This window comes from Tachypleus tridentatus, chromosome 1 (assembly GCF_004210375.1).
Source record: "Tachypleus tridentatus isolate NWPU-2018 chromosome 1, ASM421037v1, whole genome shotgun sequence".
Lineage (NCBI taxonomy): Eukaryota > Metazoa > Arthropoda > Merostomata > Xiphosura > Limulidae > Tachypleus > Tachypleus tridentatus.
The window spans coordinates 144994742-145010947 of NC_134825.1; the positions used below are offsets into that span (position 1 = coordinate 144994742).

Consider the following 16206-nt stretch of genomic DNA (forward strand, 5'->3'; position numbering starts at 1 on the left):
TGTTTAGTTGGCTATTACATTACTTGGTTCTAATATTTTTCTCGCACCTACATTTTTCACATAATAACAATATCACTGTACTTTGACTTTCCACAGAATGATTTTAGAAAGGATAACAGGTTAAAATACACTATGGTGTGTGTAAACTTTTAGTATATAAAAAATAAAAATAATATTATTTGTATAATTATGACAATCTGAAGAAACAAAAGTCAAACTGAAAATAAAAAAAAATACCATCATGTTGCATATCAGATGTCCACAGAGTTAAATTATCCCTTAAAAGCTGCATGATGAGAGTGGAGTCCTTGTAGCTTTCTTCACTAAGTGTGTCCAATTCAGCAATAGCATCATCAAAAGCAGCTTTGGCAAGACGACATGCCCTATCTGGTGAGTTAAGGATCTCATAATAAAAGACAGAAAAGTTAAGAGCAAGACCCAAGCGTATTGGATGGGTTGGTGGTAGCTCCGTCATGGCGATATCACTAGCAGCCTTATATGCCACCAAACTGTTTTCAGCAGCTTCCTTTCTATCGTTCCCCCGTAGCAAACTCAGCAAGGTAACGATGATAATCACCCTTCCTGTACAGAACAAAAAAAATTTAAAAAGCCAGAAATATAGGCTAAAGCATAAAACCCACCTAATGTCATTTCTGTTTTTTTCACTTTACAAATTAGTAGATCTGGTTATTTTTAATTTACTCAAAATATAATGGTTTTTCCATCATTCTTGTACACTTTTTTAATCTCTTAAACTTTTATGATTTTATAACTTATTTAACTACTCATTCATATGTACTCAAATAGTACAAGCGAAATATAAACTAAAAACTAATACAAAATCAGTAAATTTCTTTCTTGTAACTTTCTATGTACGCTGACTTGAACATCTAACTTACAAGTTGTTACTAATGTATCATTATATTTATATAGCAGAAATGCCCCCTTAAGAGCAGCTGTTTGTTCTAGTAATTACTAACTGAGGTATTCATAGCTCAGTGAAAAAATATTTGTGAATATTTGTCTATTTACACCTACACAACTCGTATATATAGCTCAAAATTTTCATGACTTTACCAACCTAAATTGTTATATTCTTATATGTATTAAAAGTGGTACCCTTTATTTAAAAAATAATAGCTTTTAAATAACTCCAGTTTCTCAGTATTACATTTACAAATTACATCAATTTGAAATTGTGTTTATTATTTTAAAAAATGGTTGTTGCATTCACCACAGTTATTCTTCTTATTGCCTGAATCTTAAGTACTCAAAGTGTAATTTTTATTTATTTATTTTATTCATTTGCATTTATGGTGCTGTTGAATAAATAGCACAGGTATTTTGGTTACATACATACATAATGAAATACATGCTATATCCATTATAGTAAGAAGATTTTATTATACACTAGCAGTAACAATGATCTATTACAATTTGAGAAAATAAGTACTTTAAAAGTTCCACTTGTTTCTTTCTTTAAATATCAAACATGGTCTTGAAAAAGTTTGGAAATTATTCTAGTATTTTTCAAGCTTGTACTAAAAAATCTGATTACATTATTGTTGCTTTAGAAACCATTCCTTCTCCTAAAAATGAGAGTTGTCAAAACATTTAAGATGTACAAGTTCTAATAAGATTTTAGAGTTAGAAGAGAATCCAGTTGAATGCAAGTAAATGTATGTTCTACTGACATTACTATATAAAAAGTCATACAATTTTTAATACTTTGTAGTTAAACATATACACTTTTTTTTGTTTCAGTAAACATATTTGTTTATTTCTTTCACATGAATCTATAAGCCAGTTTATTTTAAATCAACCCATATAATTATCAGTTAACTGTTTTCTTTCTTTTTTTCAACAACTAAATCAAGAGACAAATGGACTATTTTAAGTTATACTGAAATACTTTTTCATTCTTTCATGTTATACATGGCTAAATCCACTTTCTGATGTAGTTGTTACAATTTATCTAACTAATGAAAACTGATTTATTAAGAACAAACTCAGTTCTTGAACAACATTGTGGGAAGGATAAAGTACATCTTAGAGATGCATCAACTGAATACAACCCAAGCAGTGTTATAATAAATTGTGATACTTGTCATTGTTGTGCCAGTACCCTTTAAGCATGTGTAGCCTGTAAGGACTTTCAGGATTGCTGTTCTTTCAATTCCTTTAAGGAGATGTGATAATGTGAAACATTAAATTCACAAACATTTAACAAAATACTAATATATTCATAAAAATATTTTAGTTAAATTATGTTTCTCTGAATGACATCTAAATGTAAAAAATAGAAAAAATGTATATTATATTCCAAATTTGAGTTAAAAACAAATAAAACCTTTTACAACACAAGTAACATAAAATATCCAAAACATCAAGTATGTGGGATGTTTTTAACAGCTGATAAAACAGCTACTAACTGAATTTATATTTAAATTTTAAATATCAACAAGGAACAGGAATAAAGTAGTTATTATTTGTTCCATTGTTGCGTGTAGCAAACTGACCTGAAACTAGCAATATTTAGAACAAAATTTTAATTGTTTATTACACATATTCTGTAAGAAAAAAAGTTGCTTACAAAATTAACAAACTTACATGTTTTCTTTTAATGTAAACATTAATATAATACCAATGATATTTCACTTCATCATTCTAGACATACCTGTAAAGGTTTAAAACAAACACTTTCTGTTCTGTAAATAGTGAGGAATTGCTCAACCAACACTTCAGAATTGTATAAAGATACCCAAATTTTATTTTCACTGAAATTATCAAGCATGGATTTTCAGATATTTTTCAGTAACCATAAATTCCTTATACATTTAATACAATTCTGGCTAATTTTAAACTTTCTCAAACAAATATTATTGGTATTACCTAGATTTGATAAATTTATTGTCATTTGGTCAAACAACAAGAATTCTGCACTTCTTTACATGTAGTCAACAGATTTTTCTGTTTTATACACTTGTTCTTTTTACCTTAAATAATACACAACTGAATGGATCCACTAATTTTAAACACCTAAAATGGTAAATATATGCAAGCATATTTATAAACACTGCTGTAATAGTGTTTGTGTTTATCTATTTTTCACAATTTACTTACTGTGTAATTCAATATTGGTGAATTAACAAAACAGACTGTTCAACTGAAATTTATCTACTGTAACTTAACTTTTATATCACTTAAGTTTTCATTGTTAACATTTATTTGGTTGTGTGATTTCCCATTAAATAACAATAATTACGTAGTTACTTTAGGTTTTTGCTTCAACTAGTCAAAAATTAAAACCTCCAAATTTGAGAACCATTAAAATAAGACCTGATATCACCACATTTAATCATTAATAAACAGTAACAGATTATTCTGCTTGAAGATTTGACAAAAGTAATTCATGAGTAAGGTAACTATTCCATTTTAAAGCCTCTTGAATAAACTCCCCAAAGTAGTTGATCAACAACTTTCATCTATAACAGTGGCAGCAGATAACTGTTTCTTCCACATTATTAATAAAATACCCAGGTAAAGTAATTCTTGATGATGATAAATCCACTTACAGTAAAAATGTATCTCAGAATGGCTGGGATGGGTATTAACACTTTTACTAATAAAGCAGAGAACATTTCAACCTTCCTAGGCCATCTTTGGGTAATTATTTAAAATACCCATTTTAAAGTTAGTTTTTTTTCACTGAAGTGCTAAAAACGTGGTTGCCAAAGTTTGTTCCACAAGTATGATATGACACACTGTGGTTTCCATGGAAACTTGGGTAATGATAGCATTAAGTATCAATCCCATTATTTATGTCTCAATATAATTTCCATATTTTAGCTCCTGTATTTTTCTCTTTCAAGTGGTTACATAATGAAACATCAAAGGTCCTTCCGAGTAAAAGTGAAAAGGCGTAACATATTCTTACCAAAGTTAACCCTTTCAATACAGACTCCATATATTATACTTGTTCATCTACACATTCTTACTTGTGTAATTAAAAGCAATGATCAATGTAAAACAATACATAGCTCATAATGCTAACTTTTTAAACAGTGCATGCATCTTCACAAAATTTGGTAGCTTTTAGTAAATATTACAATTTTTTTGTACATAAAATCAAATTTTATAGTGAAATATTTTTACCAGAGATTTCTTTGTGAAAATATTGATTCTGTTTCATTACTAGCCTGAATGCAAAGTGATTTCATGTTATAATTAAACAACTATTCTTTATTCCAAAAATCACAAATATTTTTGTAATCTCTATAACCTCCTAAATACATTTCAAATGTTTGTTTTCCACCAGGTTTTATATTTTCTTTTCTTCACTTTATGCAGGGTCTGTCAATTGACCAACCTTATAATCATCATAAAAAAATTAGTAAATATATATATATATATATATATGCTTCTTTTGTGCTAGAATGACTACATAACACAAAATACATGTTTATCCTAAGTAACTCAAGGCTCATAATGCTATATATTTACATATATACATATATATTTATTATTTTATATTATATTGACCTCCCAGTCATGCCTAGTCCACACAACATAACTTGCACTGTTGCAGTGCATGTGCACTCATGTTACTGTATCCAATAATGTAAAACTGAACTGGTTTTGGTTGTGTTTTAGTGTACTAGTATTTTGTAATATACAGTCACAATTCAATTATTATACATATAAGTATATAGATTATTACTTTTTACAAATAAATTAAACTTAGTTTCCTTAAAATATAGAATAATAAATCAAGAAGTAAAACAAAGAATTATGTCTTCTCACTACGACCTTTGTACTCTCTATTGTTACCAAACATAGATTAAGCCTTTTAAAATTTGCACACATGAAGGATATCAAACAAAATATGTTAGGTTGCGTGCATGTGTGCATGATGTTGAATAACTACACTGCTACCATAGAATTCCACTATAATTTATTAAGCTTAGTAACTAATATATATTTAGATTTAAAACAATATGAAACTTCAAGCAGAGTAATGAGATCAAAAGAATGTGGTAGCCTTTTCAAAGATTAAAATGGATGAGTAAATTACTCTGTGAACATTCTAAGCTGTTGATTAGTTATTCACGTGATATATTGAAGTAAGTGTACATAAGGGACCATTTTCAAACTTGGAAAGAGGTGAATAGGGCCACTGTTTGATTCAGTACATAAGCCATATATCAGCATAATAAAAAGATACAAAGTTCTTATTTTATATTACAGCTTAATAATATTAGCACTTTGGGTTCCTAATTCGTACAATACTACAGACTCAGTATTTTGACATCACAAACATCTAATTTTAAACAAGGCTGCATTCAACCTAACTCACTAAAATCTATATTTAAAATGTGTTCTTTTAATATTTACTTTTAAATTAAGGAATTAACTCATACATAATATCAGAGGTTGAATTATAATCTAAAATTGGATTCCAAACTTAATGACACAAATTCATAAAAGAGTAATTCAAATAAATTTGAATGCAAGTCAACAAACTCAATGACATGGCCTTTGACCCATAACCCATCGCAAAAGGGTTAAATGATGATAATGGTCAGGAGTGAAACTCTTCCAGTACCAAATACCAGAATTTATTTTTAACGTGGTGCAAGTGCTGGGACTTACTAAGTTGCTCTGTCCCCTCTCTCTCTCTCTTTTTTTTTAATGTATATACATAGATGTTTTTCTTTTTGAAAAACAGGTCCACTTGACCCAGCTGAGTACCTCTACTTTTTCTAGAATTTCACCCCTGATAATGTCTAAGGTTTAAAGAAATAACATCATTGTGTAATACAAGTACCATTTGGGCGGATACCAAAAATCATACCCAGATGGGAAATTCAGGCATGCGTCCAGGCACCCGATAATTTCTATCAACATAACAGTTTCTAACATGCAGAAGACAATACAATATGAACCACGAAGCCATGTAGATTAAGTTTACTTCATGTGTTATACTGTCTTCTTTTTTTGTAGTAACAGCATATCTGATAGTAGCAAAAACATGCTTGGACAGAAAAGCAAAAAAAAAATAAATGAAATAAATATAAATGAAAGAGAAAACAATATTAACTCTGAAACTTTCTACAGCCATTATGTATACTATTAGCAAAGGCTTACAAAGTATAGGCTAGTGTAAGTATTCTCACTATTCTACATCAGGTGCTGAAACAAATTCAGAAACATACCCCCATTTTTAACTTTTCATCAATTAATAATTAGCAACAACTTAGTTGTCATGAAAAGAATATCAAAGTATAAAGTTTTCTACAGTTTCTTTAACTGAATACTATTAACTGGTAATGAAACAAAGTAATATTTAACAGTTCACCATGACTGATTGTCATTACACAATACTCATGCTGCACAGGCAATATTTGTACATTAGAGCAACACTTAGGTTTTACTTATAGACATTACAGCAACTAAAGCCTGGTGTCATTATAAGACACACTGAGAAATTACAAGGCTTCCGAGTGCATCTGCACTATCTGAAAAGTTAAGAAAATCAATGGGTGGAACTTACCTGATATATTTCAATGGCAAAACTTTTAATAATTCCCCATGAAGATTAGAGTGCAAATTTCTCATTTAAATTACATTAAAGTGAAACAATGGCTCTATGGCAATAATTATCACATCCTAATACCTTAAATTATAATAAGCAGCAGTCAGCTACATTTGAAACAGGTTAAAAACTGCAGAAACTTTTAGAAGATTATACTTACATTGTTACAATAATTTATAGTATTCACTACTGCAAATCACACAGTCATCAGGTTTGAAAGTCTTCTGTGAGTGACAGGCCTCATTTCTGTCCTAAAATCTCAATCGTGCCACAGTACAAAATGGTAGTAACTATGAACTGACTACACATAGCAGTGGATGTCATGAATCAACCAATAATTAGGTAACAAAGAAAAATTTTAAATGGAATATTTAAAATTTTCTGCTTACTTGATCTATTCTGTCTTCTACATTCATTATTGTCAATGGAAGAAAAAGTTTATATAGTATAAGCAAATTTTGAGGGTATGACAAATACTTGAATAACTTGATTTATATGATGCACAACAATTTTTGTACACTTAAATTTAAAGATCAATAACTTACTAATTAGTGTCACTGACCTGTCATTAGAAAACAAGTCTGTATCCCTATGCCTGCTTCCACTTTCATCTTTTCTCTGTCTCAAGACTTTTTTGCTTGTTTCTGATTTTTGCTTAAAAATAAGTTTGTATGCAGCTCTTTTTATGTTACTTTAACTTAAACTGTGTAGAACCAGGTAATAAATTTAGAACACTGAAAGTTGTAACGGGTGGATACCAAGATTTCCAGACACTCAGTGAAAACACTAAATGAAAGTATACTTCATAATGACATTGTAACCCAAAAAGTTGTACAGCAGACTACTACAAGTCTTTTATATAAATACTAAACATACCACTTGCTAATTTTATATTTTTACAATGTTTTGGTCAGTTGCCTTTCATCAGCTTTTCAACACAGCTAACATTTAAAAAATATATAAAAGGTTCCACAATAGAGAAACAATTTGCATTACATGTTCATGAATCTGTATTGCTATCCATCTGTTTCAATGCTTTTAATTTTTCTAGTTCTACCAGAATATACATGTTAATGAAGAACTTAGGCCTTAAAATGTTAAAATTAACATTAAGTGTGTCATTTAACTTTGTGCCACAAACATTCAAACCCTTTTGATTTTATACTTGTTTAAATGTTATAATTGTTTGATTCTGTTAGTATAACATATCAGTAGAAAAGCTGAAGGTTAAGTTAAAACTGATTAAAAAGGTTTAAGGAAATTATTTTATCAACTAAATTTTTAAGAAAGTAAAAAATAAGAGACTTGCATTTTATAGTAAAACACCTTTGATTCTCCAGTTGAAGCATTAGGTATAAGGTGTTTGTCCAAAACATCCAAAATATCTTGACAAATATCACGTAGCTCATTTTCAACCTTTATTGCAAAGAAAAAAAAATACTTTTAATGACTTACTTTCAATAAGCATTTAAAAAACAACAAATTTCATCAATAAAAAACTTAGTGCAGGCAACAAGTTTAAAAACATACTTGAAATGCAGCAAAATTAGACACAGCAAACAATTTTAGGGTAATTCTATTAACTGATAAAATAGGTTGGTGACAGTAGCACTCCCATTGAAATATTATTCAAATCACAGTTAAATCATGATATAGCTTCAATGTTTTAATAAAAACAGTTATAACAACATTCACCACTCAATTTTTTTAAAACAATAGTAAGATCTTAAAAATAAAAATGGTATTTTCTATAAAATAACTTTTAAAAACAAAACAACATTAAATCTGAGCTCTAAGATTACTTTTGATGAAACTTCATAGATCTTAACAGTGTACAAACAGGTTCTATAAGCATTGAAACAACTATACTTCACACTAAGTGTACAATTGTAACTATCAATGAATTCTGTGCAATTTTCCATAATAGTTGTTTAAGCCTTTTCTAACTGCTGCATCCAATCAAGTATTTACGTACTGCTTTATTACCAGTCCTTCCATTTTTAGGCATCATTCTGCATAACTTGCCAGGAAAACATACTCAAATCTATAAAGTTAAAGCCAATAAAATGCTGAAAATTAATTGTGAAATAAAAGTGCATATTTCATTTCAAATATATGAATACATATGCATAATAGTGTCCTAAATGTTACTTTAAGTTGGCTAATTTTTTTCTCTTTCTTCCATATGTCAGGGACAAGTGAGTAACAATTTGTTCTTACAAAAGACTGGCCAAGCAGAACTTATCAAAACTGCAAGTGTAGTATAAATTAGCATACTAAAAACAAAAACTCAAAACAAGCTATTACATTAATATTTCACACTTCACTTTTGGAATATAAACAGTTCAATTAATATAAAGCCATATGATGATATAAACAGGTACAACAATATCAGAAAACTAATAAACAGAACACTGGCACATCTGAACTTCAGAATTTCTTTTTAGCACCTATTTCAAAAATTAAATTAATAGTTTAAGTGATTAACAGATACAACAGTGATATAAATTAAACTACAATATTACATTAAAAGGCCACTTATTTCTTAACCTTCTTTCCTTTTTTTTTCCTCTAAGAATTCCACAAAACAGGCATTTTGGACATTTCCCTCTTGAGTGTGCCAGCAGTATCAAGCTAACAGCAAGGTCAATTCTGACAACTTCCAGAAATTTAAAACCACAATAAACAGCTTATATAATATAAAGTAACATCTCTATCAGAAATGGTACAAAAAAAAAAAAAAAAAGACTGTTACTTCAGTGACTTATAGAGAATAATAATCACCAGTGGGAGATATTCCAACTAGAAACAAGACAAATTCCTAGAACTAAGTAGGAAAAAGGTGGTGTGGTAAAGAAACATGGATAATGCCAACTCAGAGTAGTCTTAAGCCTATTGTTAAAGGCTTGGTGAATACACCAACCTTATGATCCCAAAATAGCCAGTCTCTATATTGTAACTTTTAACATGTTTATACATCTTCACAAAATTTAAGCTTCAAGCAAACATTACAAGTCTTGTGTACACAAAATGTTGTTTTTTTTTAATTTAGTACTTGTCCAGGAGTAAGTGGAACCAAGGTGTTGACTGTTCCAAGTGCAAAGTGATTTTCATGTTAAGATTAAAATACTTTACCTGAAAATTGTCAAATTTCATTCATATAACAAATCTCAAATGTTTTGTTTCAGTAAAACTACTATATTTCATCTGTTGTTTCTCTATCCTAATTCTATATGCATTTGGTTAATGTGACAGACCTCAATAACCACATACACACACAAAATTCCCCTTTTACTTTCTAGAATGACTGCAAACTGAAACAGGGATCTACAACTCTGTATCTGAAATAGCTTGAAGCTTGTAGCAGTATACATTTGTTTATATACAGTTTAATTTTCTACCCTTTGACCCATGTCTAACTGATAATCCTGCCACAAAATGTATAAATCAACTTGTGAACATGTAGCTCAAGTTACCATAGTGAATCATGTAACCTTATGAAGAATTATTTTTCATTTTAGTTACTTTTATAACTGATAAAATATACATAAAAAAAGATAATATGATACTTACTTGTGGCTCTGTTTTTTTCAGATGACTATTAATGAGCATTAACTAAATTAACTAACTTGGAGGAATTTTGGTTTAATGTAAAACAAGTCCCAAAAGTTCATACTTTACAATCAAGGACACTTAGAAACTACTGTTTCTCTTCAATCCCATGTTCAAAATTAAGGTTACAGCTATATACAGAAATTTTAAAGGCTTTATAGCTGATATGATACATACTGATGTTCAGAATTTTATGTTTAATTATTTTCAAACATACATTTAAGAATTAATACTATTGGTATTAATACACCAAATCATTTTTATTTAATTAAATAATGCACTTAAAAACACAGAATAATAACATGCACAAAGCAAACAGTGTTGCATTCTTAAATATTCAGGGAGTTTATCATGCAATAAACCAACCAGAATGATAATACAAAATTTTTAGCTACGAGACATAGAGCATATGAAGATTTAATGACTAACAACTGTAAAAGAAAATTAACTTTCTGGATTAACTCCGACATTTTAGCATAAGGAGGTACAACTGAAGAAATCAACAGAAAGAATCCAGTAGCTGTTATTACAGACCCTATACATAACTCATGTGAAGCTACAAACACACCAGGAACTTACTTTTTAGTTGTATGTAATATAAATATATGGGTGTGTTGGACTAAGGATTCTTCTACAATAGGTGTCTATGACTTTCTGGTGATAAATTCAACAATAAATAAATAGCATGCTCTCTCCTTGTTTTTAATGCATATGTATAAACATATGTTTGAAAAAGTTAAATGTATGTATAAAATTTGTTACTCAATGGAGACCACAGTTGTATCATAAACACTATACAGTTCTCTTCTTCTTCTAAAAAAGTCTACTTAGGCTAATTCAGTTGCTTTAGAATTCCAATGAGATGCCAAACTATTTTTCTATATTTTTTATCGCAGCAGTAACAGTGTATAATTGACTTACACAGCCTCATGAGTTACTGCAGTTGTATCCTGAATTTCTAATAACTGTCTGCTTTTCATACTTTCAATGATCATCTGCCCTTTGTCAAAGTTCACACAAGAGGGTTCAATAAGTTTAGAATGCTTTATGACAAAACAAATAATTTTCTTTATCTCTTTTAAACTGTTAATCTCACTCAGACATGAACTATCAGACCATTCACTCCCACTTATCTCTGACCACATTTCTTTTTCATGCAACTTTTCCTCCAAACATTTGTCTGGTTGCAGCTATTTATACATCTTCCACTTACGCCTTCTAAAATCTCTAACTTCAACATCAATGAATTACAAACACAAAATAAATTAATAATACTATGTACACTAAAAAATCTCTTGACATCTCACAAAATAAGATGGGCCTATAGAAATAGCCATAACTAATTCTGCATCAAAATGTCCAATGCTTTATCCAATAGGTTTGCCACTACTGACAAAAAAGTGGCAATTTGTCATTCATAGAATTCATTGTCTTATTTAAGAATGATTGTAAAAGCAAAAAGAAGCTGGGGCCCTTGATTCCCAGGCTAACTGGTGGAGTTGTGGCATTTCTGCGCAGATTGCTTAATATTCACTAGGTAACCATGTGGTCTGAGCCCAAGAGTAGGAAAAGAGGTGTGAACGTTACTTTCCAATCTAACAAGTGTATTTTCATGGTGAAATATCTTAAATACAACAGAAGAAGGCAGTGGTTAGGATACTACATGTATTAGAAGCCAGTGAATTGTTAATGATAGTACACCTAAAACACATTTGAAGGTAGTTTATTATTAAATATATGAAAGAACTTCAACATACGTATGTACATATAGGTGTATCATGATGGGAAGCTTTCAGTTAAACATTAAATGCATTTACAAACCAAACCAATCTCTGAAAAAAGTAGGTTAGCCCGCACACAGAAATTAGTCATTCATATGCAATGACAATCAGGTTAATGGAATGGTCTGCATATTGAAAATTTATCACTATATGCAGATATGCAGTGAGGATATAAGTAGCAAAAAACATTATTGAAAAGCGTTTACTACAGCTGAGCAATTCATTCAATTAACTTCACAAAGAAAAATAATCAAACTTAGCTTTTATGATTATTAGTTTTCACTTATTTCAACAATCAAATTAATGAAATTACAACTAAAATGAATGTCACAAGAATAATCAACTAGTAAAATCAATGTTTTAATTTTGAATATTTTCACTTATTTCAATAACAAAATAATCAAATTTAAGAATAAATTGTCATTAAAATAATGTTAATCAAAATTAGGTTTTCATTATTTTAATGATTACACCAAATATCCAAGTAATCAAAATATTATAGCGTTTTTTTTTGTTAAGCAGAAAGCTACACAATGGACTGATGTGTGTGTGTGTGTGTGTTAGTACTAACTTTGAGCAGATAACAAAGCAGCTGGCTGTTAGCATCCACCACCAACTCTCCAACTACAAGTGTTAAATAAAGTATAAATTCATTGTCCTTACTGTGTTATTTCTAATTTATAAATGCATTCTATAATGATGTATAAGTAGGTGCAAAATTAGATCAATAATTATTAATTTGATATAAAAGTGTAGATTTATGGAAAGGTTGTAAGAGGACTCCTACCCCTTAAATCAATTTATCTGAAATTAATTACTTATTTAATGTTGTATAAATAATCAGGGGTGGATTGCCACCTCTTCCCCATAAATAAGAACAAAAAACAACCATATAGTATAAAAAATATTACCAGTGTCCTTATTTCAATGATCTATGAGTTACCATTACCTTTTCACTTTTTTTCTGTTGTCACAGCTGGAATCTACAAGTAATCCATGACCTCAGCCAATAACTGATAATTTCTAAACAAATGCCAATGAAATGTATTACTGCATGTTTATGTCTGACTTTTTCCAGATGCATTAAAAATTTGAGTATGTTCTAGACTTTATCAAGAATTGTTTTTATTTAAGTATTGTTCAAGGTACCTGCAGCTCTACCAATATATACTTGTTACAAAATTGATTTTTCACTGTTTGGAAGTTACAACATTCACAAGAAAGATGTTTTCAAATTGCCGATATCCAAAATAAGTGCTCGAACGTAAAAGTGTTGACTTAGTTTTGGTTTATTATAGTTTCTGTAAATGTTTCTTTCCCTTTGAATTGTGAAAATATATGTATATTATGTGCATTTCTAATTATATCTGTTTTTAAACAAAAGCTGTCTCCAATGACTGAGATAAGGTAGGTAAACTTGCATAATTGAATTAGTAATAAAAAAAGCTTTATAAAATGTTTAACATTGTAACAAATGAAGAGAATTTTGTTAGCATTAGTTTTAACTAAATTAACTAGGCACAAGAACATATATTCAGTATGAAACAAAGTCAATGTGAATGGAGTTTGCTTAAAGATGGAGGTATTTTTTATGCTTCTTTTTTAATTTTTAATAAATACACTAGGATTTTATTCATTTGCAATGCTTGTAAACAATTTTATTACTATTATAAATAAAACAAAACTTTCAAAACAAATGAATTTACTGTGTAGTAAGCATGGTAGGTAACTGCAAAATATTGCAATGACTCAAATATTTATGGAATACTGTTTTTGTGTTTGTACTATTCAAGTAATGCATGCAAATAACTGGCTACTTAATTATCTGTAATTCTAATAGTGAGATGTTTTAAATAAAACATCATCCTTGTTGTGAGAATAGCATGCATTCATTACTTAACTATCAATTTTTGATTTATTCATTGAGGAATATTTGAAACACATTGTAACTGAGTGATGATACTTAGTCAACATTAGTAATTCATCTGTCAATTAGGAACTGTCTATAAAGCATGTGGTAAAGTGGTTTCTTTTTTCTTTTTGTTGCAAATACAAAAATGGCAACTTTGAGAACATGCAACATTTTGGGTAATTAAAAAATTACCTAAAAATATATTGTAAAAGAAAGGGGAAAAGTTAATGCCATGTTAGAATTCATAGCTTTTTTTCTTGCACGAGTTGAAGAAGGCATGCTATATTAGTTGACTGATCACAAAGCTCTAGTGCTTAGATCTTCAGTGTATGTATCATGTACTAAGTATTATTTACTAGTATGTTGAGTTATTTTTATTTTGTGTAACGTGCAATTCCAAGGGTGGCAAGATAGCAAGTCAAACGGGTTAAATTAAAATCTGGAAACAAGTGTAAAACATTGCAATTGTTCTTCTATTAACCAAAATTTATGTACAATGTACCTTATATACATACCTATATAGAGTAAATAGATAAAATCAGATTATACAAGATGTAATTTGATCAAAGCACCCATAGCCAAGGTTAAAAAGAAGCAAGAAAATACTACAGAAAACAGTTGAGTAAAACTTTATTAATGTATCTGTCTTGCACATACAGTACAAAGAGGCAAAGTGTAAAAGCATTCAGTAATTCAGAAATATTTTTATTAATATGAACTAAAAATTAAAAACACTGAATTTTCATTAAAACTAAAAAATGAAATTTTTTGAAAACAAAGATACAAAAGGAGTTACTAAAACAAAATAAATACAACCTAAAATTAAAAATCTCAAAACAAAAGTTACCTTGAAAAATCAGATACCAAATCTTACAAACTAGGCTCCAGCCATAATGTAAACATTAACCCTTTGATTATCAGCACCCTATTTAAATACCCTTCTGTGCATGTTAGTGTTGGCTACATTTCAAATTTAATGAAACCAATTTACTCTTAACATGTTTTAATGAAATTAGTATTATCAAATATGCTACCATACAAAGTTTTATATAACAACTTTGAGAATATATGACATTTTGGGTAATTCACAAAGTACTTAAAAAACCAGGAAAAGAAAATAGGAAAGTTAATGCCATGTTAGAATTAATTCATAGCTATTATTAACAAAATATTATTCTTTTGTTGCAAAACAAAATCTGTAAAACAAACAGAAGATACTGACCATAAACATTAAAACGGTCCTTAAATCATGGGGAATATGAAATCCTGTCACTGATAGTGGGGTAAGTATGTAAAAAAAAGGTGAATTCTTTAAAATTGTGGTAAGAATTTCTTCATTGGAAAAGTTAACTTTAATTCTCTCTCAAATGTTTTAATTCTTATAGTATTGCAAAGAGCAATAAATCAATCTGAATGAATTTGATATGCATAACTGTCAGCACAGAGTAAACCATATTGGAGACATATATATATATATGCAAAAACGGCTCGTTTGGGTTGAGAAAATATTTTACGCAGGAGAGCAAACGTTTCGACCTTCTTCGGTCATCATCAGGTTCACTATTAGAGACAGATTATTTACAATAAACAAGACATTTCTGAAAATTGTTAGCAAGTTGTATATTGTTAGTTTAAATATTTATCAAGTCTGGTCACTCACTAGTCACTAATCAGTGTTGCAGTTACATTCTGGACTAAATTGTGGAATATATCATTTGGATATATTCATTTGGAACTTTTTGTTTTTGAAAGTAAATGACTAATGACAAATTATATTTCAACTACTTTTCATTTAATTCATATTACTCATATCACTAGATATAAATTGTACTAATAATTATTGGGGATGAGCATAGTCACTAAAATACATATCTAGATACAGAAATATTATTAACAGTTTGTTAGAAAGTTTAACAACTAACAGATTGCCACATTTCACAAAGATACATAAGCTTTATGATATCAGATAATGCAACAATACAGTTGTATCATGGTTTCATGATAAGATACTCATATTGCATAGCTGTATTACCACACCTTTAGTAATTATACACTTAAAAGAATTACTTTTATATAAAATACACACGATTTGATTTAAAATATAAAACAGAATGGTAACTAATATCAAACACTCAAAACTCAAATAGAAAATTAAAACTAAAAGTTTAATGCCAAAATTAAAAACTTTTTTTGTAACTAAAATATCACAATAGTGATTATACAGTGCAGTAAAGAAGGTAGTTTAGACACACATGGCAGCAAAATTGTAATAACAACTCGCCAGGGCGACTAATGGGTAGTTCAAA

At 29.1% G+C, this 16206-nt stretch overlaps 1 pseudogene across 1 annotated transcript in view; it reads right to left on the bottom strand.

Annotated features, from left to right (window-relative positions):
• The window catches only part of LOC143226065 (14-3-3 protein epsilon-like), a 45842-nt pseudogene that overhangs the window by 16552 nt on the left and 13084 nt on the right, over window positions 1–16206 (bottom strand). The window contains exons 3-4 of the transcript XR_013014275.1: window positions 7901–8011; window positions 238–578 (exon numbers count right to left, since the gene is read on the bottom strand). The product of XR_013014275.1 is annotated as a 14-3-3 protein epsilon-like (transcript). The remainder of the gene's footprint in view (window positions 1–237; window positions 579–7900; window positions 8012–16206) is intronic.